The 25,085-nt window shown below is 46.1% G+C and overlaps 2 protein-coding genes across 2 annotated transcripts in view; one reads left to right on the top strand and one right to left on the bottom strand.

The window, feature by feature from the left end:
* Positions 1–14,492, bottom strand: part of LOC126283383 (protoheme IX farnesyltransferase, mitochondrial-like) — a 255,557-nt gene extending 241,065 nt beyond the window's left edge. The window contains exon 1 of the mRNA XM_049982268.1: positions 14,371–14,492. The gene's annotated coding sequence lies outside the window, so the exon portion shown is untranslated. The remainder of the gene's footprint in view (positions 1–14,370) is intronic.
* LOC126283409 (3 beta-hydroxysteroid dehydrogenase/Delta 5-->4-isomerase type 1) overlaps positions 1–25,085 on the top strand; it is a 264,780-nt gene that overhangs the window by 68,142 nt on the left and 171,553 nt on the right. The gene's annotated exons all lie outside the window — the stretch shown is intronic.

Consider the following 25,085-nt stretch of genomic DNA (forward strand, 5'->3'; position numbering starts at 1 on the left):
TGCGTGTTGGAGGCTGTGCGATTGACGCAGAGTACTGTAAGCAGCAGAATGTCCGATATTCATGTCGGGAACAAGCCGAGATGGTATTTGTGAGCGGCCTATCATATGGAAAAGGTCGAGAGGCAGCACGGCTGCACTAAAATAAGTATCATCACAGACACTAACCACTCAAAACGACATTTGAAGCCCTTTTTGGGCGTTTGTGTGATCTTGGGCCCTTTCAGACAGAGGAATGTGCTGGGAGGTGGTGGACTGTGCGTACACCCAGATTTTGAAGAGCGGGTTGTACAAGAACCGTAGTACTAGCTTCAGGCAAGTGGCTCGTCAACATGGTGCAATTCAAAGTAGGCTTACGTATATCCTGCACGACAACGAGTGGAAGGATTATCAGTAGCGTATTTCCCTCTACGAGAAGAATTTTGTCGATGGTTTTTGCATCAGACCATCACAATTATGGGATTTCTGTCGTCAGTCCACTTTACCGACGAAGCAAGCTCACTATTACTGGCATCATCAATATTAATAAACGTCATGTGTGGGCTGCAGGCACGGCGCGTGGTTATAGAAACTTTCATTTGTCAGCGCCGTCTACCGTGGCAAGGGTGCATTTGCGGACACATATCCATAGGACCCTTTTTTTTCTCCATTTGCATTAAGGAATTCGTCCCAGCAGTTTGTTTTATTAATATTCAGCCTCTTTATCTCTTCTTTCTACATCTTAATACTTGTTCCACAACAGTCTTCCGTAATCGGTCGTACAGACAGCTGTCGAACTAATGAGCACACCTGAACGAGGGTGTGAAAGTCTACGGTTCCGCGGCAGTTGTCAGTTTTGATGAAAAACGATTGTGTATGTGATTGTAACATATACATGTTACTGACGAAGCCATCATATACCGGGAAAGCTTTTATGGAAAGGCAACGAGCAGGGTAAATACGGTAGTGAACCGTTCTAAAACTTTGAAAGTATCCGGACAACTATTAGTGGGCTTTAATATGGGCGCGTACAGCCGTTGCCATTATGAATGCTTGAATCTGTTGGGGATACTTTCAAAGAGGTACCTGAATGTCTTTGCAGGCATAGTATCCCGCTCTTTCTCAGGAACCGCAACCAGAGAAGGTAGTGATGGTTCACCCTGAGGTCTGGAGCGAAGGCGACGCTCTAAGTCCTCCGAAAAAGTGTTCCGTTTGGTTCAAGTTGGGACTCCAAGTAGGCTAGCTTATTTCAGAGATGCTACTGTGGTCACAGATGCTGCTTTATGACAGGATGCACTGTCGTGTTAATACAAACCGTTATCCTCTCCCAGTTATTCCTGTAATAGTAGCAGTAAGATGTGTTCTTATCCTTTCACATCTAGCATTTTCTTAAGAGCATTTTGGGGATCGGACCATAACCACGAAAACACCATCCCCTCTGTACTTCACTGCTGCCACTACAAATGATGGCGGGTAACGTTCTCAAAATATTCACCAAACCCAAACCCTTCCATCGGTTTGCCACAGGGTATAGCGTGATTCATTACTCCACATCATTGTACCCCATTCTTTGTTTCCCTGTGCACAGTCATTGTGCTAGATTAACTACTGGTAGCGCTTTGGAATGCGTGAATGATTCTTTCTGCTGATTTGTGCGATTTGTACCGTTCCGTACCTTATTCAGTAAAAGTGGGACCCGCATAGGATCACCTTGTCTGTCTGTCTCTCTGTCCTACAGTTAAGATCCTATTTTTTCAGGAATAGTTTGATATATCAAGTTGAAATTTATGTCACATACTAAGGTCTACGGTCCTTAGGCGGTGTCAGAATGTAAGTCAACGCAACCAAAAGATTGAGCCATATTTTGATAATCGATAACACAATATGAGAATCTTTGGTCTTCTTCCCGTTGACATAGAATCGTGAAGTTGGGCAACTAGGATGGTTTCGCAGTATAAGAAAAGGAAACAATCCCAAACTTCTTGATTTGTAGTTATATCAAATAAATATTTTATTCACTTTTATTGTCTGTCTGTCTGTTCGTCTGTTAAGACCTCTTTTACTTAGCAACGGTTGTAGGTATCAAGTTGAAATTTGTGTGAGGTACTAAGGTCTACGGTCCCCTAGGGGCATACAGAATTTAAACTTCCAAGCCAACGCAGTCGAAAGATGCAGCAGCCATATATGCCACATAGCTCGGCACTCGCAAACTCGTTCATCAAAGCTAAAGCTGAACTATCTACGAGGGGTGAACCAAAAAACGGGAAATTCGTTATAACGTCTTTATTTATTGATATTTTTACACCAAATTTTGATCATCTTCAAAGTATTCTCCATTGACCACAACGCACTTCTTCCGACGTTCCTTGCATTGTTCAAAACAGTTTTTAAATTCACTTGTTGGGATGTTCTTTATGCCTTCCAGCGATCTTCGTTTCACCTCCTCCACACAGTGGCAAAACGCTTTCCTTTTATATCCCTTTTGAGTCTGAGGAGCAATAAGAAATCATCCGGTGAGTAGGGGGTGTGGACAATCGGTGTCATGCCGTTTTTGGTCAAACAACTGCTTTACAGAGAGGGTGGTGCAGGCCGGCCAGTTGTCATGATGGAACAACCAGTCGTCTACCCGCCAATAGTATGCCCCTTTCTTCCGAATACTCTCCCTCAATCTTTTCAAAACCTCCAACTAGAACTCTTGATTGATAGTTTGATCCGGGGGGGGGGGGGGGGGACGAACTACGAACTCCGTGCACAGCACCTCTGCAATCGAAGAAACAAATGAGCATTGCCTTGATGTTTGACTTCACTTGGCAAGCTTTTTTGGGACGAGGAGAGCTACGTGTCTTACACTAGCTTGATTGCTGCTTCGTTTTGGCGCCGTATCCATAGCACCAAGATTCATCATCAGTAATTAGCTTGAAAAAAATGTCAGGGTCTCTTTGAGCTGATTTTGAAGCTGAAAACATACCTGAAGTCGATGCTCCCATTGCTCATCTGTGGGAATGCGAGGACAAATTTGGCTGCAACTCTTCTCATGTATAAATCTTCGGATAAAATCCTCTGAATTGAACTCCATGATGTTCCAGACATTCACAGCGTTGATCAATGGCTAGACGATGGTCTTCACAAACGAGGACATTGGTTTTGTCGACGATTTCGTCGCTTCTTGACGTTCAGGGGCGTCCTGAACGTGATTGGTCTTCAGTTCATATTTCTCCATTTTTAAAACGTGAAAACCACTCGTAGACTCTGGTTTTACTTAGGGCAGCATCCCAATAAGCAGCCTTAAGCATTACAGTAGTTTCCACAGCCGATTTACCCAACAGGATATATAATTTCACAGCAGCACGTTGCTCTCGAAAATCTGCCATCAAGTTTCCGCCGAAATAGAAAAAGTTGTTTTACTAAAAAAAAAAATCTCTCCCGGGCGAATCCATGCACTCACAGCAACACAACTTCGCACACTGATTCAGGTGGCGTGACCGTAACGGACACCTGGTCTAACAATGGGTTCCCCCAACTCTCCCACCCCACCACAGCCCAATTCCCGTTACTTTTGGCTTTCATCTTGCATACAGGATGGTCCTTTGATAGTAATCGGGCGAAATATCTCACGAAATAAGCATCAAACAAAAAAACTACGAAGAACAAAACTCGTCTAGCTTGAAGGGGAAAACCAGATGGCGCTATGGTTGGCCCGCTAGATCGCGCTGCCATAGGTAAAACGGAAATCAACGTCGTTTTTTTAAAATATGAACCCCCATTTTTATTTCATATTCGTGTAGTAGGTAAAGAAGTATGAATGTTTTAACTAGATCACTTTTTCGCTTTGTGATAGATGACGCAGTAATAGTCACAAACGGATAAGTAGGTGATGTCACGTAACATTACGCCAGGGCGGACGGTAGGTATTTGCTTCGTGATACATTAGCCGTGTTAAAATGGACTGTTTACCAATTGCGTAAAAGGTCGATATCGTTTTTATGTATGGCTATTATGATCAAATTGCCCAACAAGCGTGTGGTATATACGCTGCTCCGTATCTTGGACGACATCATCCAAGTGTCCGGTTACTTTATTTAAGGAAACAGGAAGTGTTGAGCCACATGTGAAACGTCAACCACGACCTGCAACAAATGATGATGCCCTAGTAGGTGTTTTAGCTGCTGTGGCGGCTAATCCGCACATCAGTAGCAGACAAATTGCGCGAAAATCGGAAATCTCAAACACGTCGGTGTTGAGAATGCTGCATCAACATCGATTGCACCCGTACCATATATATATGCACCAGGAGTTGCATGGCGACGACTTTGAACGTCATGTACAGTTCTGCCACTGGGCACAAGAGAAATTACGGGACGATGCGAGATTTTTTGCACGCGTTCTATTTAGCGACGAAGTGTCATTCACCAACAGCGGTAACGTAAACCGGCATAATATGCACTATTGGGCAACGAAAAATCCACAATGGCTGAGACAAGTGGAACATCAGCGACCTTGGTCGGTTAATGTATAGTGTGGCATTATGTGAGGAAAGATAATTGGCCCCTATTTTATTGATGGCAATCTAAATGGTGCCATGTATGCCGATTTTCTACGTAATGTTCTACTGATGTTACTACAAGATGTTTCACTGCATGACAGAATGGCGATGTACTTCCAAAATGATGGATGTCCGGCACATAGCTCGCGTGCGGTTGAAGCGGTATGGAATAGCATATTTCATGACAGGTGGAATGGTCGGCGAAGCATGGCCCGCACGTTCACCGGATCTGACGTCCTCAGATTTCTTTCTGTGGGGAAAGTTGAAGGATATTTGCTATAGTGATCCACCAACAACGCCTGACAACATGTGTCAGCGCATAGTCAATGCGTATGCGAACATTGCGGAAGGCGAACTATTCGCTGTAGAGAGGAATGATGTGACACGTATTGCCAAATGCATTGAGGTTGACGGACATCATTTTGAGGATTTATTGCATTAATGTGGTATTCAGAGGTAATTACGCTGTAACAGCATGCGTTCTCAGAAATGATGAGATCACAAATTATATGTATCACATTGGAACAACCGAAATAAAATGTTCGAACTACGTAGGTACGTAGGTTCTGTATTTTAATTTAAAAAACCTACCTGTTACCAACTGTTCGTCTAAATTTTTGAGCCATATGTTTGTAACTATTTCAACGCCATCTCTCACAAATCGAAAAATGTGGTCCAACTAAAAAAAATCATATTTCTTTACGTACTACACGAATATATAATAAAAATCGCGTTTCCTATTTAAAAAAACGCAGTTGATATCCGTTTGACCTATGGCAGCGCCATCTAGCGGGCCAACCATAGCGCCATCTGGTTTCCCCCTTCAAGCCAGACAAGTTTCGTTCTCTGTAGTTTTTTCTTTTGACGCTTATTTCGTGAGATATTTGGCCCGGTCACGATCAATGGACCACCCTGTATACATGTTGGGCCTCGGGTTCTAGCGGACGTCGGCGCGGTAGCTTAGCGTGTTCGGTCAGAGGGCTGGCCGCTCTTTGTAGTAAAGAAAAGTAGGTGAAGTATTCAACGATGGAGCGGTGTCGTGTGACGTCCCCCTAGACCAAATACCGAGAGCACTGACGAACAATGTGAAAAAAATGGCAATGCGCGAACCTGTAAAGCTAGAGGGCGCGGGAACGAATCTCGGTAGCATCACAGATTTTTTTTTCTGTCCTCTTTTTCACCTAGCCTTCACCTCTCAACGATGTGTGGAGTCAACCAGAAGCAACAGGTGGTTCAGATTCCTTCTTAAACTATTCCACGGTAAGACACGGATGTCGCCAGAGTGGCGTTCAGTAGAAAGACCTGCACCAAGCCATTGAGACGCACTAAATTATTGTTGGCATCTACAGCGTGTTACAAAAAGGTACGGCCAAACTTTCAGGAAACATTCCTCACACACAAATAAAGAAAAGATGTTGTGTGGGCATGTGTCCGGAAACGCTTAATTTCCATGTCAGAGCTCATTTTAGTTTCGTTAGTATGTACTGCACTTCCTCGATTCACCGCCAGTTGGCCCAATTGAAGGACGGAAATGTTCAATTCGGTGCTTGTGTTGACATGTGCCTTTATAAGTACGACACAACATGTTGTTCACGCACGATGGAGCTCCTGCACATCTCAGTCGAAGTGTTCGTACGCTTCTCAACAACAGATGCGGTGACCGATGGATTGGTAGAGACGGACCAATTCCATGGCCTCCACGTTCTCCTGACCTCAACCCTCTTGACTTTCATTTATGGGGGCATTTGAAAGCTCTTGTCTACGCAGCCCCGGTACCAAATGTAGAGACTCTTCGTGCTCCTATTGTGGACGGCTGTGATACAATACGCCATTCTCCAGGGCTGTATCAGCGCATCAGGGATTCCATGCGACGGAGGGTGGATGCATGTATCCTCGCTAACGGAGGACATTTTGAACATTTCCTGTAACCAAGTGTTTGAAGTCACGCTGGTACGTTCTGTAGCTGTGTTTTTCCATTCCATGATTAATGTGATTTGAAGAGAAGTAATAAAATGAGCTCTAACATGGAAAGTAAGCGTTTCCGGACACATGTCCACATAACATATTTTCTTTATTTGTGTGTGAGGAATGTTTCCTGAAAGTTTGGCTGTACCTTTTTGTAACACCCTGTAGATATGTTGTATTATTTTAATCAAGGAAGGGTTTATGTTTGCCACATGTAGTGCTCTCCAAAGTAATTTTCTTGGAACAATATCATACGCTTTTTCTAGGTCTATGAAAATTAATCCCAAATTTTTTATGTTCGTACGGAACTCTTAGAGCGCGAGTCCTATTCGCACTCGTTCGGTTTTTACAAACTTTCTGCAATGCTCGGCGATCTCTGTCCGTCAGTAAATGAGGTATGCTTGATCTTGGGTTTAGCTGCGGGTGTTTCTTCTCTTTTCCACTTCTAACAATCGACTTGCTCAGCTTTGGTAGTGTCGAAGTGTACCTGATGGATTTGTTACTCAGGTGACATAACTAGTACACCTTCGAAGTTACTGAGCATTGATACATGCGTCAACTCACCGCCGTAGTGAATCTTGGATGTCCTTATGTATACCTGGAGTACTGCGCATGGATTCGCAGCCTTCCATAATAGGGGAATGCAAACTCTGAGTGAACACCTTGTACTGGGGTTCCAAACACAAGAGCTTTCAAACGCCGCCACACATAAAAGTCGAGTGGGTTTAGGTATGCAGAGCGTGGATGCCAGGCAACTGGTTCATCTCTGCCTATCCATCTGTCGCCGAGTCTATTATTTAGAAGCCAACGGTCATTAACACTAAAGTGAGGAGGTGCCCCATCACGCACGAAGTATATGTTTTGTCGCACAGCTAAAGGCAAATCTCAGATGTTTAGATTGGGTGGTAGGGACAGAGCATCGAGTGACACTATACTGAGTGCACTATCCGAAAAATACCTCGAGCAATTAAACAAATGACCGGCTCGTGGAGATAACATCTTGGACCTACTGATAACAAACAGACCCGAACTTTTCGACTCTGTATGTGCAGAACAGGGAATCAGTGATCGTAAGGCCGTTGCAGCATCCCTGAATATGGAAGTTAATAGGAATATAAAAAAAGGGAGGAAGGTTTATCTGTTTAGCAAGAGTAATAGAAGGCAGATTTCAGACTACCTAACAGATCAAAACGAAAATTTCTGTTCCGACACTGACAATGCTGAGTGTTTATGGAAAAAGTTTAAGGCAATTGTAAAGTGCGTTTTAGACAGGTACGTGCCGAGTAAAACTGTCAGGAACGGGAAAAACCCACCGTGGTTCAACAACAAAGTTAGAAAACTACTGCGAAAGCAAAGAGAGATTCACTCCAAGTTTAAACGCAGCCAAAACCTCTCAGACAGACAGAACCTAAACGATGTCAAAGTTAGCGTAAGGAGAGCTATGCGTGAAGCGTTCTGTGAATTCGACAGTAAAATTCTATGTACCGACTTGACAGAAAATCCTAGGAAGTTCTGGTCTTACGTTAAATCAGTAAGTGGCTCGAAACAGCATATCCAAACACTCCGGGATGATGATGGCATTGAAACAGAGGATGACACGCGTAAAGCTGAAATATTAAACACCTCTTTTCCAAAGCCGTTTCACAGAGGAAGACCACAATGCAGTTCCTTCTCTAAATCCTCGCACAAACGAAAAAATGGCTGACATCGAAATAACTGTCAAAGAAATAGAAAAGCAACTGGAATCACTCAACAGAGGAAAGTCCACTGGACCTGACGGGATACCAATTCGATTCTACACAGAGTACGCGAAAGAACTTGCCCCCCTTCTAACAGCCGTGTACCGCAAGTCTCTAGAGGAACGGAAGGTTCCAAATGATTGGAAAAGAGCACAGGCAGTCCCAGTCTTCAAGAAGGGTCGTCGAGCAGATGCGCAAAACTTTAGACCTATATCTCTGACGTCGATCTGTTGTAGAATTTTAGAACATGTTTTTTGCTCGAGTATCATGTCGTTTTTGGAAACCCAGAATCTACTCTGTAGGAATCAACATGGATTCCGGAAACAGCGATCGTGTGAGACCCAACTCGCTTTATTTGTTCATGAGACCCAGAAAATATTAGATACAGGCTCGCACGTAGATGCTATTTTCGTTGATTTCCGGAAGGCGTTTGATACAGTTCCGCACTGTCGCCTGATAAACAAAGTAAGAGCCTACGGAATATCAGACTAGCTGTGTGGCTGGATTGAAGAGTTTTTAGCAAACAGAACACAGCATGTTGTTATCAATAGAGAGACCTCTACAGACGTTAAAGTAACCTCTGGCGTGCCACAGGGGAGTGTTATGGGACAATTGCTTTTCACAATATATATAAATGACTTAGTAGATAATGTCGGAAGTTCCATGCGACTTTTCGCGGATGATGCTGTAGTATACAGAGAAGTTGCAGCATTAGAAAATTGAAGCGAAATGCAGGAAGATCTGCAGCGGATAGGCACTTGGTGCAGGGAGTGGCAACTAACCCTTAACATAGACAAATGCAATGTATTGCGAATACATAGAAAGAAGGATCCTTTATTGCATTATTATATGATAGCGGAACAAACACTGGTAGCAGTTACTTCTGTAAAATATCTGTGAGTATGCGTGCGGAACGATTTGAAGTGGAATGATCATATAAAATTAATTGTTGGTAAGGCGGGCACCAGGTTGAGATTCATTGGGAGAGTCCTTAGAAAATGTAGTCCATCAACAAAGGAGGTGGCTTACAAAACATTCGTTCGACCTATACTTGAGTATTGCTCATCAGTGTGGGATCCGTACAAGATCGGGTTGACGGAGGAGATAGAGAAGATCCAAAGAAGAGCGGCGCGTTTCGTCACAGGGTTATTTGGTAAGCGTGATAGCGTTACGGAGATGTTTAGTAAACTGAAGTGGCAGACTCTGCAAGAGAGGCGCTCTGCATCGCGGTGTAGCTTGGTCGCCAGGTTTCGAGAGGGGGCGTTTCTGGATGAGGTATCGAATATATTGCTTCCCCCTACTTATACCTCCCGAGGGGATCACGAATGTAAAATTAGAGAGATTCGAGCGCGCACGGTGGCTTTCAGACAGTCGTTCTTCCCGTGAACCATACGCGACTGGAACAGAAAAGGGAGGTAATGACAGTGACACGTAAAGTGCCCTCCGCCACACACCGTTGGGTGGCTTTCGGAGTATAAATGTAGATGTAGATGTAGATGCTAACAGATCAAGTAGAACATTGAAACTTCCTGGCAGATTAAAACTGTGTGCCCGACCGAGACTCGAACTCGGGACCTTTGCTTTTCGCGGGCAAGTGCTCTACCATCTGAGCTACCGAAGCACGACTCACGCCCGGTACTCACAGCTTTACTTCTGCCAGTATCCGTCTCCTACCTTCCAAACTTTACAGAAGCTCTCGAAGCTCTCCTGAGAGCTTCTGTAAAGTTTGGAAGGTAGGAGACGGATACTGGCAGAAGTAAAGCTGTGAGTACCGGGCGTGAGTCGTGCTTCGGTAGCTCAGATGGTAGAGCACTTGCCCGCGAAAGGCAAAGGTCCCGAGTTGGAGTCTCGGTCGGGCACACAGTTTTAATCTGCCAGGAAGTTTCATATCAGCGCACACTCCGCTGCAGAGTGAAAATCTCATTCTGGAAGTAGAACATTCTCTACGCAATCATGGTAACTTTGTTTGTTGAGCCTGGGTGGAACAAAGTGAGACCTTGCCAGTCACCAACAATGCCAGCCCAAACACTGACAGAAAATCTCTATTGATGACTTGCTTCAACACTTGCATGAGGGATGACGTGTGCCCATGCATTCCGACTGTGAAAATTTGTAATCTAATTTCGTTGAAACGACGTCTCATCTGTGAACAGCATCCTTTGCACTGAAATTACGGTTGACCCTTTATAGAATAAACCATTCTCAGAAGAGTACAGCCACGCGGCGTTGCAGCACGGTCTTGGGCACCTTGCCACGGTTCGCGCGGCTGCCTCCGTCGGAGGTTTGAGTCCTCCCTCGGGCATGGGTGTGTGTTGTCTCCTAAGCGTAAGTTACTTTAAGTTAGATTAATTAGTGTGCAAGTCTAGGGATCGATGACCTCAGCAGTTTGGTCCCATAGGAACTTACTACTACTCCGAAGAATATCTGGCAGGAAAATCATCTGCTTTTGCCAGCACACGCTGTAAAAGGTACGGATACAGCGGGTACTCGTTCAACACTTGCCAGTTAGTCATTTAGTCAACATTCAGTGTTGCAGCTACATGTCTTGTACTGTTGTCAACTGCATGAAAAATTGCTGCCACCCGATGCGGTGTCCTCGTCCTTCTACGCCTCCACCGGCTGCGAGTATAAGGCTCTTATGCCCCTTGTTCTCTAAGACGACGACGATAAATGTTTTCAAACGTTCACCTATCGGGGGACCTAAATCCCGGAAATCTCTCCCGGTACGAACGTTGAGGGCGAGCGTCATTGCCGTCAGCTAATCCGAACATCAGATGGGCGTCTGTCACCTCTGCATTTGTGTACAGTGCAATTACAGGAGCCAAGTCCGTGATTAGCTCTACGTCAGTCTGTGATTAATTCTACGCAGTAACCCGTATGCTTGCAACGGCGGTACTGATCGCTGGAACGATTGATGTTATCTGGAAACAAGCAATGACGTACGTCGCATGGCAACAGAGACATGTGAAACAAAACACTGGTGGTGCACATCGTAACCAGATGTCATCAAGAACGCATGTTCCCTCCGATTGTAACATTCTGTCCTTGTGTGGTTTTCATGATTAACGAGTTGGAGAAAATAAGTTATGACATGGAAACAAAGCGTTTCAGACACACGTTCATAAAACACAATTTCTTCGTCAGCATGTGAGGAATGTCTTCTGCAATTCGTGCCGTACTTTTTTTTTCTTAAAGCTGTATACGACACTTCCTGGAACACCACGTATAGAAGCAGACATATTACACTACTGGCCATTAAAATTGCTACACCAAGAAGAAATGCATTTGATAAACAGATATTCATTGGACAAATATACACTCCTGGAAATGGAAAAAAGAACAGTTTGACACCAGTGTGTCAGACTCACCATACTTGCTTCGGACACTGCGAGAGGCCTGTACAAGCAATGATCACACGCACGGCACAGCGGACACACAAGGAACCGCGGTGTTGGCCGTCGAATGGCGCTAGCTGCGCAGCATTTGTGCACTGCCGCCGTCAGTGTCAGCCAGTTTGCTGTGGCATACGGAGCTCCATCGCAGTCTTTAACACTGGTAGCATGCCGCGACAGCGTGGACGTGAACCGTATGTGCAGTTGACGGACTTTGAGCGAGGGCGTATAGTGGGCATGCGGGAGGCCGGGTGGACGTACCGCCGAATTGCTCAACACGTGGGGCGTGAGGTCTCCACAGTACATCGATGTTGTCGCCAGTGGTCGGCGGAAGGTGCACGTGCCCGTCGACCTGGGACCGGACCGCAGCGACGCACGGATGCACGCCGAGACCGTAGAATCCTACGCAGTGCCGTAGGGGACCGCACCGCCACTTCTCAGCAAATTAGGGACACTGTTGCTCCTGGGGTATCGGCGAGGACCATTCGCAACCGTCTCCATGAAGCTGGGCTACGGTCCCGCACACCGTTAGGCCGTCTTCCGCTCACGCCCCAACATCGTGCAGCCCGCCTCCAGTGGTGTCGCGACAGGCGTGAATGGAGGGACGAATGGAGACGTGTCGTCTTCAGCGATGAGAGTCGCTTCTGCCTTGGTGCCAATGATGGTCGTATGCGTGTTTGGCGCCGTGCAGGTGAGCGCCACAATCAGGACTGCATACGACCGAGGCACACAGGGCCAACACGCGGCATCATGGTGTGGGGAGCGATCTCCTACACTGGCCGTACACCTCTGGTGATCGTCGAGGGGACACTGAGTAGTTCACGGTACATCCAAACCGTCATCGAACCCATCGTTCTACCATTCGTAGACCGGCAAGGGAACTTGCTGTTCCAACAGGACAATGCACGTCCGCATGTATCCCGTGCCACCCAACGTGCTCTAGAAGGTGTAAGTCAACTACCCTGGCCAGCAAGATCTCCGGATCTGTCCCTCATTGAGCATGTTTGGGGCTGGATGAAGCGTCGTCTCACGCGGTCTGCACGTCCAGCACGAACGCTGGTCCAACTGAGGCGCCAGGTGGAAATGGCATGGCAAGCCGTTCCACAGGACTACATCCAGCATCTCTATGATCGTCTCCATGGGAGAATAGAAGCCTGCATTGCTGCGAAAGGTGGATATACACTGTACTAGTGCCGACATTGTGCATGCTCTGTTGCCTGTGTCAATGTGCCTGTGGTTCTGTCAGTGTGATCATGTGATGTATCTGACCCCAGGAATGAGTCAATAAAGTTTCCCCTTCCTGGGACAATGAATTCACTGTGTTCTTATTTCAATTTCCAGGAGTGTAGTATATTAGAACTGACATGTGATTACATTTTCACGCAATTTAGGTGCATATACCCAGAGAAATCAGTACCCAGAACAACTACCTCTACCCGTAAAAACGGCCTTGATACGCCTCGGTATTGAGTCAAACGAGCATGGATGGCATGTACAGGTACAGCTGCCCATGCAGCTTCAACACGATACCACAGTTCGTCAAGAGTAGTGACTGGCGTATTATGACGAGCCAATTACTCGGCCACCATTGACAAGACGTTTTCAGTTGGTGAGAGATCTGGAGAATGTGCTGGCCAGGGCAGCAGTCGAACATTTTCTGTATCCAGAAAGGCCCGAACAGGACTTCCAACATGCGGTCGTGCATTATCCTGCTGAGTGTAGGGTTTCGCAGGGACCGAATGAAGGGTAGAGCCACGGGTCCTAACACATCTGAAATGTAACTTCCACTGTTAAAAGTGCCGTAATGCGAACAAGAGATGACCGAGACGTGTAACCAATGGCACGCCATACTATCACGCCGGATGATACGCCAGTGTGGCGATGACGAATATACGCTTCCAATTTGCGTACACCGCGATGTCGCCAAACACGGATGCGACCATCACGATGCTGTAAACAGAACCTGTTTTCATCCGAAAAAATGACGTTTTGCTGTTCGTGCACCTAGGTTCGTCGTCGAGTACGCCATCGCAGGCGCTCCTGTCTGTGATTCTGCGTCGAGGGTAACTGCAGCCATGGTCTTCGAGCTGATAGTCCATGCTGCTGCAAACGTCGTCAAACTGTTCGTGCAGATGGTTGTTGCTTTGCAAACGTCCCCATCTGTTGACTCAGGGACCGAGACGTGGCTGCACTATCCGTTACAGCCATGCGGATAAGACGCTTGTCATCTTGACTGCTAGTGGTACGAGGCCGTTGGGATCCAGCACGGCGTTCCGTATTACCCTCCTGAACCCACCGAATCCATATCACGACCAACGCGAGCAGCAATGTCGCGATGCGATAAACCGCAATCGCGATAGGCTACAATCCGACCTTTATCAAAGTCGGAAAGGTGATGGTGCGCAATTCTCCACCTTACACGAGGCATCACAACAACGTTTCACCAGGCAACGCCGGTCAACTGCTGTTTATGAGAAATCGGTTGGAAACTCTCCTCATGTCAGCACGTTGTAGGTGTCGCCACCGGGGCCAGCCTTGTGTTAATGCCCTGAAAAGCTAATGATCTGCATATCACAGCATCTTCTTCCTGTCGGTTAAATTTCGCGTCTGTAGCGCGTCATCGTCGTTGTGTAGCAATTTGAATAGCCAGTAGTTTATCTGCTAGCGCCTCTGGAGATGTCGTCCACGGGTGGTGGGGACTGCCGCGAAATTACACTAAAGCGCTGAGCCAGAGGTGGATGTTCAGGGTGCTTACCTCGACGGGTTGGCCTCGGAAGCAGACTCGGGGAGCGGTTCTCCAGACGCGTCGGGCATGGGCGGCTGTCAGCTGTGTCCGCGCCGGCGCTGTGTGCCACACTCGTCCGGCTGGCCACAACAGGACTGCCGCAGCTGGCGCTGGCTTCTACTGACCTCCTGCGCTCCAAGATAAGCCGGCAGCTACGATTCGACCGACGCTCTCGCGCGATCCCGTAACACGTCAGTGGGCCCGACTTTTCAGCCCTCGAATTTTGGGATCGTTTGAACGAATGCCCGTCCGTAGGAATATTGCCGACATCTGCAACTACATCTGGATGACCGCTCTGCAATTCACACTTGAGTGCCTGGCAGAAAGGTTCATCGACCTTCAGACTATTTCTCAAGCGTCACACTTTCGAGCAGCGCGGGGGTGAACGAATACTGAAATCTTTCCGTGAGAGATCTGTTTTCTGTTATTTTATTACGATCCTCATCTTTGTACATAGGCGCCAACAGTATATTTTCGCACTCGACGGGGAAAGTTGGTGACTGAAATTTCGTGAAACGATTGCCACCCCAACCAGCGTATCATATCCGCAACACTCTCTACCCTGTTTCGCGATACTACATAACGAGCTGCCATTCTTTGAACTTTTTTGATGTTCTCCGTCAGTCCTATCTGGTAAGGATCCCATACCGTACAAGCGTAGTGTAGGCAGTCTCTTTAGTGGATTTGTTGCATCTTCTAATACCTAAACCTCCAGATGTCAGACACACAGATCGGTACCAAACGTGTATGTCGATAGAGTGTCAATCAAAATACCTATTTTGTTCGTGCTATGTGCTGACGTCCAGTGGAACAGGCGTAAATGTTAATAAAAAGTAACACCAGAGCACAGGAAAAGCGTATCTGTGAGTGACAGTTTTGTAAATCTCGAGTGGTGAGTTGGTAGAGTGCGTGGTCGTGGTATCAAAGGTCTCGCGTTCAAACACCCCTGATGACAATATGTTTTAACTATTTACACGTGGAACTGTTATATGACGGAACATTTTTGTGACATGCCAATGGCTGTAGCAATGTTCTTTGGCCAGCCCGCTTTCGCTTCGTTAGTGGAAAGTAGCAAACCTATAGAGTACATTCGTATACACTACGGGTATGTGATCAAAAGTATCCGGACACCTAGCTCAAAATGACTTATAAGTTGGTGGCGCCCTCTATCGGGTAATGTTGGAATTCAGTATGGTGTTAGCCCACTCTTAGCCTTGATGAGAGCTTCCACTCTTGCAGACATACGTTTGATTAGGCGCTGGAAGGTTTGTTGGGGAATGGCAGCCCATTCTTCACGGAGCGCTGCACTCAGGAGAGGTATCGATGTCGGTCGATGAGGCTTGGCACGAAGTCGGCGTTCCAAAACATCCCAAAGGTGTTCTATAGCATTCAGGTCAAGACTCCGTGCAGGCTTGCCATTACAGGGATGTTATTGTCGTGTAACCACTCCGCCACAGGCCGTGCATTATGAACAGGTGTTCGATCGTGTTGAAAGATGCAGTCGCCATCCCCGAATTGGTCTTCAACGGTGGGAAGCAAGAAGGTGCTTAAAACATCAATGTACGCCTATGCTGCGATAATGCCACACATAACAACAAGGGTTGCTAGCCCCCTCCACGAAAAACACGACCACACCATAACACCACCGCCTCAGAATTTTACTGTTGGCACTACACACCCTGGCAGACGACGTTCACCGGGCATTCGCCACACCTACACCCTGCCATCGGGTCGCCACATTTTATACCGTGATTCGTCACTCCACACAACGTTTTCCCACTGTTCAATCGTCCAATGTTTACGCTCCTTACAGGAAGCGAGGCGTCGTTTGGCATTTACCGGCATGATGTGTGGCTTATGAGCAACCGCTAGACCATGAAATCCAAGTTTTTTCACCTCCTGCCTAACCGTCATAGTAACTGCAGTCGATCCTGATGCAGTTTGCAATTCCTGTGTGATAGTCTGGATAGATGTCTGTCTATCACACATTACGGCCAATCGAAAGACGAGGTCGGCCTGTACGCTTTTGTGCTGTACGTGTCCCTTCACGTTTCCACTTCACTATCACATCGAAAACAGTGGACCTAGGGATGTTTAGGAGTGCGGAAATATCGCGTACAGACGTATGACACAAGTGACGCCCAATCACTTCACCACGTTGTTCGAAGTCCGTGAGTTCCACGGAGCGCCCCATTCTGACCTCTCACGGTATCTAATGAATACTGAGGTCGCCGATATGGAGTACCTGGCAGTAGCTGGCAGCAAAATGCACCTAATATGAAAATACTTTTCATCACATAGTGTAGATACGTGTGATGTTCTGTCGTACATATACGACAGATCAGAAATCAGTCGTGATGGAGCAGCTAGTGCATTTGCAGTTTCACAGAATAAACGTAAACAATCGGGATAGCAGAATAAAGAATCAATTGCATCACACGTGAACATAATAATAGTCCCACGTAATACGGGAAAAAGCTTTGTCATAACTGCAGCTTGAACCCAGAATCCTGGTACGACAAGCTAACGCTCTACAAACTTCCCTACCGGAGCCATACTCAAGAGCATCTCACAGGTAAGCTTTTCCTGTTCTTTGTAGTTCTAGCGTTACTTTTAATTACCGTTTACGCATGTTCTACAGGACGACAGCATGAACTAAATCGGTGGTTTGGTTGATACTCTGTAGACAAACAATGTTTGGCACCGATCTGAGTGTCTCACGTCTGGAGGATTGGGTGTAAGTCTTTTGCCAGTGTAAAAGCAGTCTTTGGTTGGCTTCTACACAACACTGTTAATGCGGGCGTTCCAATTTTAACTGTGTGTAATTGTAATCCCTAAGTGTTTAGTTGAACTGATAGCCTTCAGGTTTGTGTGATTTATTGTGAAACCGAAATTTATTGAGTTTATTTTAATACCCAAGCGGATGACCTCACACTTCTCCTTGTTTAGACTCAACTGCCACATTTCGGGCCTTACAGATATCGTGTGTAAGTCATTTTGCAACTGATTTTCATCCTCTGATTATTTTAATGGACAGTAAACAGCATCACCTGCAAAGAATCTAACACGCCTGCTCAGATTCTCTCCTAAACAGTTTATATACACACATCAAAAAAATTTTGAATCACCTCGGTTCCGAGAGTTCCGGAAACTGTACAGAATATTGGAATAGAGATCAACATAAACATCATTTCCGCCCTTTTACTGCTCATGAAACCCACACACTGCATATTGTACCATCATATAGCGAGACCTTCGGAGGTCGTCGTCCAGATTGCTGTATACACGGGTACCTTTAACCCAGTAGCACGTTCTCTTGCATTGGTGCATGCCTGTATTCGTCAAGGCATACTATCCACAAGTTCAAGGCACTGTTGGTCCAGATTGTTCCACTCCTCAAAGGCGATTCGGTTTAGATCCCTCAGAGTGGTTGATGGGTCACGTCGTCCATAAACAGCAATTGTCAATCTATCCCAGGCATGTTCGATAGGGTTCATGTCTGGAGTATATGCCGGCCGCTCCAGACGAGCGATTTCGTTATCCTCACGGAAGTCATTCACAAGATATGCACGATTGCGGCGCGATTTGTCGTCCATGAAGACGAATACCTCGCCAATATGCTGCCGATATAGTTGCTCCATCGGCCGGAGGATGGCATTCACGTATCTTACAGGCGTTAGGCACCTTCCATGGTCACCAGCGGCGTTCGTCGGCCCCACATAATGCCACCCCAAAACAGCAGGGAACCTCCACTTCGCTGCACTCGCTGGACAGTGTTTCTAAGGTGTTTAGCCTGGCTGGGTTGCTTCCAAACACGTTTCCGAGGATTGTCTCGTTGAAGGCATATGCGACACTCATCGGTGAAGAGAACGTGATGCCAATCCTGAGCGATCCATTCGGCATGTTGTTGGGCCCATCTGTACCACGCTGCATGATGTCGTGGTTGCAAAGACGGACCTCGCCATGGACGTCGGGATAGTAGCTGCGCATAATGCATCCAATAGGGGGCAGTTTGAGTCGTAACACGACGTCCTGTGACTGCACGAAAAGCATGGTGGCGTTGCTGTCAGTGTTCCTCCGAGCCATTATCCGTTGTTAACGGTCATCCACTGCAGTAGTAGCTCTTAGGCGGTCTGAGTGAGGCATGTCATCGATTGTTCCTGTCTCTCTGTATGTTCGAACAACATCGCTTTGGTTCACTCCGAGACGCCTGGACACTTCTCTTGTCGAGAGCCCTTCATGGCACAAATGTGTATGCAAAAGAAACCGCGGTACTGACCGTCTAGGTTTGGTTGAACAACAGACAACACGAGCCGTGTACCTCCTTCCTGGTGGAATGACTGGAACTGATCGGCTGTCGGATCCCCTCCGTCTAATAGTCGCTATTCACGCATGGTTGTTTACATATTTGGGCAGGTTTAGTGACATCTCTGAACAGTCAAAGGGACTGTGTCTGCGATACAATATCCACAGTAAACGTCTATCTTCAAGAGTTCTGGGAACCGGGGTGATGCAAAACTTTTTTTGATGTGTGTGGAATTGGAACAGTAGGAGGTCTAAACTATTTGCTTGGGAAACGCCAGATATCATTTCCGTTTTATTCTATGGCTTCCGTCAATTACGAAGAACTGTGACCTTTCGGACAGGAGATGAGGACCCCAGTCGTACAACTGACATGATTCTCCATAGACACACAATTTTATTAGGGGCGTTTCTGGAAAGAATCAGTTTGAGGTCTCCTGTGGATAGCATTCATTACGTCAACAGCATAAAGAGCTAGTTGTGTTTCACAAGAGTGATGTTTTTTCAATCCGTGATGAGTCAGTAGCTCGTTTTCTTCGAGGCAGTTCATATCGTTAGATCGCAGTATGCGTTCCAAAATCCTACTGCTAATCTACTTCAGCGATATGGCTCTGTAATTCAGCTGATTACTCGGATTTCATTTTTTGAGTATTTGTGTGGCTTGTGCCACTTTCCAGTCTTCAGGTACGGAACTGACGTCGAGCGAGCAGTGGTATAAGACTGCTGAGTGTGGGACTATTGTATCAACGTACTCTGCAAGGAACCTAATTAGTATACTGTCTTGACCGAAAGACTTGCCTTTGTTAAGCGACTTCAGTTGCTTCCACAGACTGAAGGTGCTCACGTCATCTTTGATGAAGGAACTTTGGGTAAACATTATGTAGTAGCTCCACTTTAGTGGCACTGTCATCGGAAACATTACTTAGCTATCGCACATTGAAGGTATTGATGTATGTTACCGATGGTGTAATAGTGTAATTTACGTACGATAAGAATCTCTTTGGTTAAACGGTCAGCTATCGAGACAGAGTTTCGTTGTGGAAACTATTAAAAGCTTATCGTATTGGCGTCCCCGCTGTCTTTCGAGCTTCTATAAAGCACTTTCCTGTTTTTTTTTTTTTTTTTTTTTTTTTTTTTTTTTTTTTTTTGTCATCGGTCTTCTTCAGACTGGTTTGATGCGGCCCGCCGCAAATTCCTCTCCTGTTCCAACCTCTTCATCTCAGAGTTGCACTTGCAACCTACGTCCTCAATTATATGCAGGATGTATTCCAATCTCTGTCTTCCTTTACAGTTCTTGCTCTCTACAGCTCTCTCTAGTAACGTGAAAGTCATTCCCTCATGTCTTTAATAGATGTCCTATCATCCTGTCCCTTTTCCTCAAAAAATGGTTCAAATGGCTCTGAGCACTATGGAACTTAACAGCTGAGGTCATCAGTCCCTTAGACTTAGAACTACTTAAATCTAACTAACCTAAGGACATCACACACATCCATGCCCGAGACAGGATTCGAACCTGCGACCGTAGCGGTCACGCGGTTCCTGTCCCTGCTCCTTATCAGTGTTTTCCACATATTCCTTTCCTCTCCGATTCTGCACAGAACCTCCTCATTCATTACCTTATCAGTCCAACCAACATTCGTTTGTAGCGCCACATCTCAAATGCTTCGATGCTCCTCTGTTCCGGTTTTCCCACGGTCCATGTTTCACTGCCATACAAGCTAAATGTAAATGTCGTGTGTCTAGGGCCTACAGGCGGGTAGACCGTTAGCTGGGTGCAAGTGTTTCGAATTGACGCCACTTCGGTGACTTGCGAGTCTATGAGGATGAAATGATGACGATTAAGATAACTCAACACCCAGTCCCTGAGCGGAGAAAACCTCCGACTCAGACGGAAATCGAACCCGGGCCCTTAGGACTGACATTCTGTCGCGTTGACCACTCAGCTACCAGGGGCGGACCATAAAAAGCTGTGTTCCAAACGTACATTATTAGAAATTTCTTCCTCAAATTAAGGGCTATATTTGATACTAGTAAACTCGTCTCGGTCAGGAATGCCATTTTTGCCGGTGCTACTCTGTTTTTGATGTCCTCCTTGCTCCGTCCGTCATTGGTTATTTTTCTTCCTAGGTAGCAGAATTCCTTAACTCCATCTACTTCGTGACCATCAGTCCTTCTCTTAAGTTTCTGTCTGTTCTGATTTCTGCCAGTTGTCATTACTTTCGTCTTTCTTCGATTTACTCTTAACCCATAGTCTATACTCATTACAGTGCTTTCATTCCGTTCAGCAGATCCTGTAATTCTTTTTCATTTTGACTCAGGATAGCAATGTCATCAGTGAATCATATCACTGATATCCTTTCACCTTGAATTTTAATTCCACTCCTGAATCTTTCTTTTATTTCCATCATTGCTTCATCGATGTACAGAGTGTACACATTTTGTAACACATATTAATGCGGCGGCTTTCGAGTCAGATAGCGTGAGACGTAACCTTTGCGTTGGCATATTTTCGCCACCGTAATTTGGTTAGTAGAGTATTGTTGAAACGTCCCCTTTGAAATATTATGAATGGCAATGCTGGAAAAACACTGACGTTATTTGATTTTCAAACAGCTGAGCAAAACTCAACGTACTCAGACAGTTTTCTCTTTACTTATTCTGATCATCACTAAAGTGACACACAATATTTTTAGCTCAACGCAATCTGACTTTCAATAATCCCTACAAAAAATGGCCCTCACTAACAATAACCTATACCTTTCATGAAACACTTACCTCACAAAAATCTTCGTTACTCGAACTACTGCAATACAGCGAGCGCCAATACTGCCAGCTAACTACTGAAGGCACTAACTGCTGAGAGGCATAGTTAGCAAATGACAGATTTTGTAGAGAACAAACAATGTACTTACCTCAATAATGTTCAAAAGTCATCATGTATGTTCATGACATCCAGTCTTACCGCACGCAGAGAAAGTGGGAAGAATCATGTGCTAAGTGATAACGCAGACGGAAGTGTGTGTCGAGTGATGGTTCAAATGGCTCTGAGCACTATGCGACTTAACTGCTGAGATTATCAGTCGCCTAGAACTTAGAACTAATTAAACCTAACTAGCCTAAGGACATCACACACATCCATGCCCGAGGCAGGATTCGAACCTGCGACCGCAGCGGTCGCTCGGTTCCAGACTGCAGCGCGTAGAACCGCACGGCCACTCCGGCCGGCTGTAGAGTGATATAAGGGGATGGCGACGAAAAATAAGAGGACAGCTGCAAAAATCACTTCACGATTGAATGTCGCACTCGCGAACCCTGTCAGCACCAAAACAACACAAAAGGAGCTCCATAAACTGGGCATTGCAGAACGAACTGAAATTCCAAAACCACACGTCAGTGATTGAAATGCCCCTAATGGGAAAGTCATTCGGTCGGATGAGTCTTGTTTAACACTGTTTCCAATTTCTGGCCGAGTTTACGTCTGAAGAGTGAAACATAGCGGGGGTTTGGTGATGATTTTGGCAGCTGTATCACGGAATTCCACGGGCCCCATGGTTACTCAGCGAACTCGTATTGCTGTCAAGGCTGAAGTGACCATTTTCGCCTATCGGGTCCATCCAATGGTACAGTATTTTTCCCCATTTGCGATGCTGTGTTCCAAAACTACAGGCTTTCTGTTCACACAGCTCACATAGTCGAGGACTGGTTTTGTGAGGACGACGATGAACTGTCACATCTTCCCTGATCACCATAGTCGCCGGATCGGCATATTATTGAGCAGTTGTTATCTACTTTAGAGAGACGCGTGCCTGATTGCTACCCACCTCCATAACCGTTACATAAGCTTGTCACTATTTTGCAGGAAGAATGGTATAACATTCTCTTGTAAACATTACAGAACTTGTATTTATCCATTCGGAGACGGCTGGAAGCTGTTTTGAATGCCAGCGGGTTTCGTGCACCGAATTAGGCATTATAATGTGTTGCGTTTGCGGTGTTTCCATATTTTTGTTTTACCGCTGTAAATACATGATTGAAATTTGGGTAATGTGTGGTAAGATCTTATGGGACCAAACTGCTGAGGTCATCGGTTCCTAAGCTTACACACCACTTAATCTGACTGAAACTAGCTTACGCTAAAGACAACACACACACACACACACACACACACACACACACACACGCACAAACACACATGGCCGAGGGAGGACTCGAACCTCCTACGGGGGAGCCGCGCGAAGACAATACATGACGGCTATTGCGTGTGTTTGTTACTGCTACTTTTCTGGTGGATATCGCAGCAAGGCATGCTCAGAGGTGGCGCGCATGTGGTTTATTGACTGTTTTCGGACTTCGCGAAAAGTCGAATCTTTGGCATGTGAGAAAGGGGCGTCATACGACACGTCACACAGAGAGTTGGCTGTAGTGGAATGACAGCAGAACGAGTGGTGACGAGGTGGACACAGAACAAGTGTGGCAAGAGAGTAGGAGCAGGCCCTTCCGGAAGAGCCTTCGAGAAGGTCGTAAGATCGTTCGACTAGTTCTCACGAATAGACGAATAGAGATTACCGACAGAGATCACAGACAGGGTATCACCACGAGCCGTAGGGAAGCTGTATTGAGATTTCTAGACGTCGTTCGTCACTTACCGCTGATACCAAACCCCAGCAACAGATAGTTACATACAAAAAATGTACAGATTTTTGTGGCTACTTGTTAACCTACTGCCCGTTGATTTCCGCCTCGCGATCTTCGAGCGACGTTTATTTAGCGAATTCTTGATGTTTCGCCAACACGGGTGGCTAGTTTTGTCAGAGCTTCCACCACCAACAGGAGAGGGTGAACGTTTCACAAAGCTAGTCACGTGCTGGAGAAACGTCAATAAAATCGATAAAAAAAAAGTGAGCCGAAGATACCGAGGCAAAAGCCAATAGAAACTTACAGGCTGTAGATCCTGAGTCTTCTGGGACATTCAGTGGCATTCTGTGTCGTGACCGCGGTACCAAACGGCATATTTCAGCAGGATAATGCTAGACCGCAAACTGCGGCTTACACCACAAGCGCCTGAGTGGCCCACCCGGTCCTCTGACTTGGTACCCATACAGAATGTCTAGGATGCGTTGGGAAGAAACATACAAGGTGGTTCTAATTAAACTTTCGCTATTTGAGAGGGCTCCAATGAAAAACGAGTGATCATAGGACAATTAAACTATGTGGAGGTAGTTGTAAGGACATATAGAAGAGAAATAACGAAACACATTTTAATTTCCATATTAGAATGTAACATCTGCCAGTAGCGTACCATGTTAATGTTACAGCTTACTAACGTTGCTCAGTGTGATAACAATCTGCGTCCACGACGGCCTGGAACCCCACTAGACACCATTTCACGATTGCTTGCAGCACTTTCACACGATGGACCGTGGAGTGATCAGCTGTCGTAACATAGCTCGTGCACTACGTGAAGGTGGTACATTGAGCCCAGAATTGTCAGCCATTCGAATAGTAGCTTCTTCTGCAATCTGTGGCGCAGTCGGCCTCTCGGAGGGGCAATTCCCAAATAATTCCAGATAATTCTAACTTCCGAATCACGTTCTTCAACACCGGTACGGAAAGACAACCTCGCCGTGTTTCTTTAATGCCTCGATACCCGTGAAGGGAAGCAACACTATTGCTGTTGTTTTGATAAAACAGCTTTACGAGTAAAGCCCTGCTCAACTTGTCCAGACCATGTTGGCTGTCCGCAACTGTAATGTACACTGGTGCTTGGGTTTCAACCCTACGTCACTGTACCAGTACTGGCGCATAACGCCAAATCATCGCACTAATACTACTAATAACGCAAATCCTGAAGCCCACAGCTATAAAGTTGAGTATTCGCCCGGTAAAAAGCTTACCGTCTACACTGGCTCAAGTACCGGACGTTTAATCACACTACTGGCTATTAAAATTGCTACACCAATAAGAAATGCAGATGATAAACGTGTATTCATTGGACAAATACAGTATACTAGAACTGACATGTGATTACATTTTCACGCAATTTGGGTGCACAGATCCTGAGAAATCAGTACGCAGAACAGCCAACTCTGGCCGTACTAACGGCCTTGATACGCCCGGGCATTGAGTCAAACAGAGCTTGGATGCTATGTAAAAGGTACAGCTGCCCATGCAGCTTCAACACGATACCACAGTTCATCAAGAGTAGTGACTGGCGTATTTTGACGAGCCAGTTGCTCGGCCACCATTGACCAGACGTTTGCAACTGGTGAGAGATCTGGAGAATGTGCTGGCCAGGGCAGCAGTCGATCATTTTCTGTATCCAGAAAGGTACATACAGGAACTGCAACATGCGGACGTGCATTATCCTGCTGAAATGTAGGGTT

The sequence above is a fragment of the Schistocerca gregaria genome, chromosome 1 (genome assembly GCF_023897955.1).
Source record: "Schistocerca gregaria isolate iqSchGreg1 chromosome 1, iqSchGreg1.2, whole genome shotgun sequence".
NCBI classification, from domain to species: Eukaryota; Metazoa; Arthropoda; class Insecta; order Orthoptera; family Acrididae; genus Schistocerca; species Schistocerca gregaria.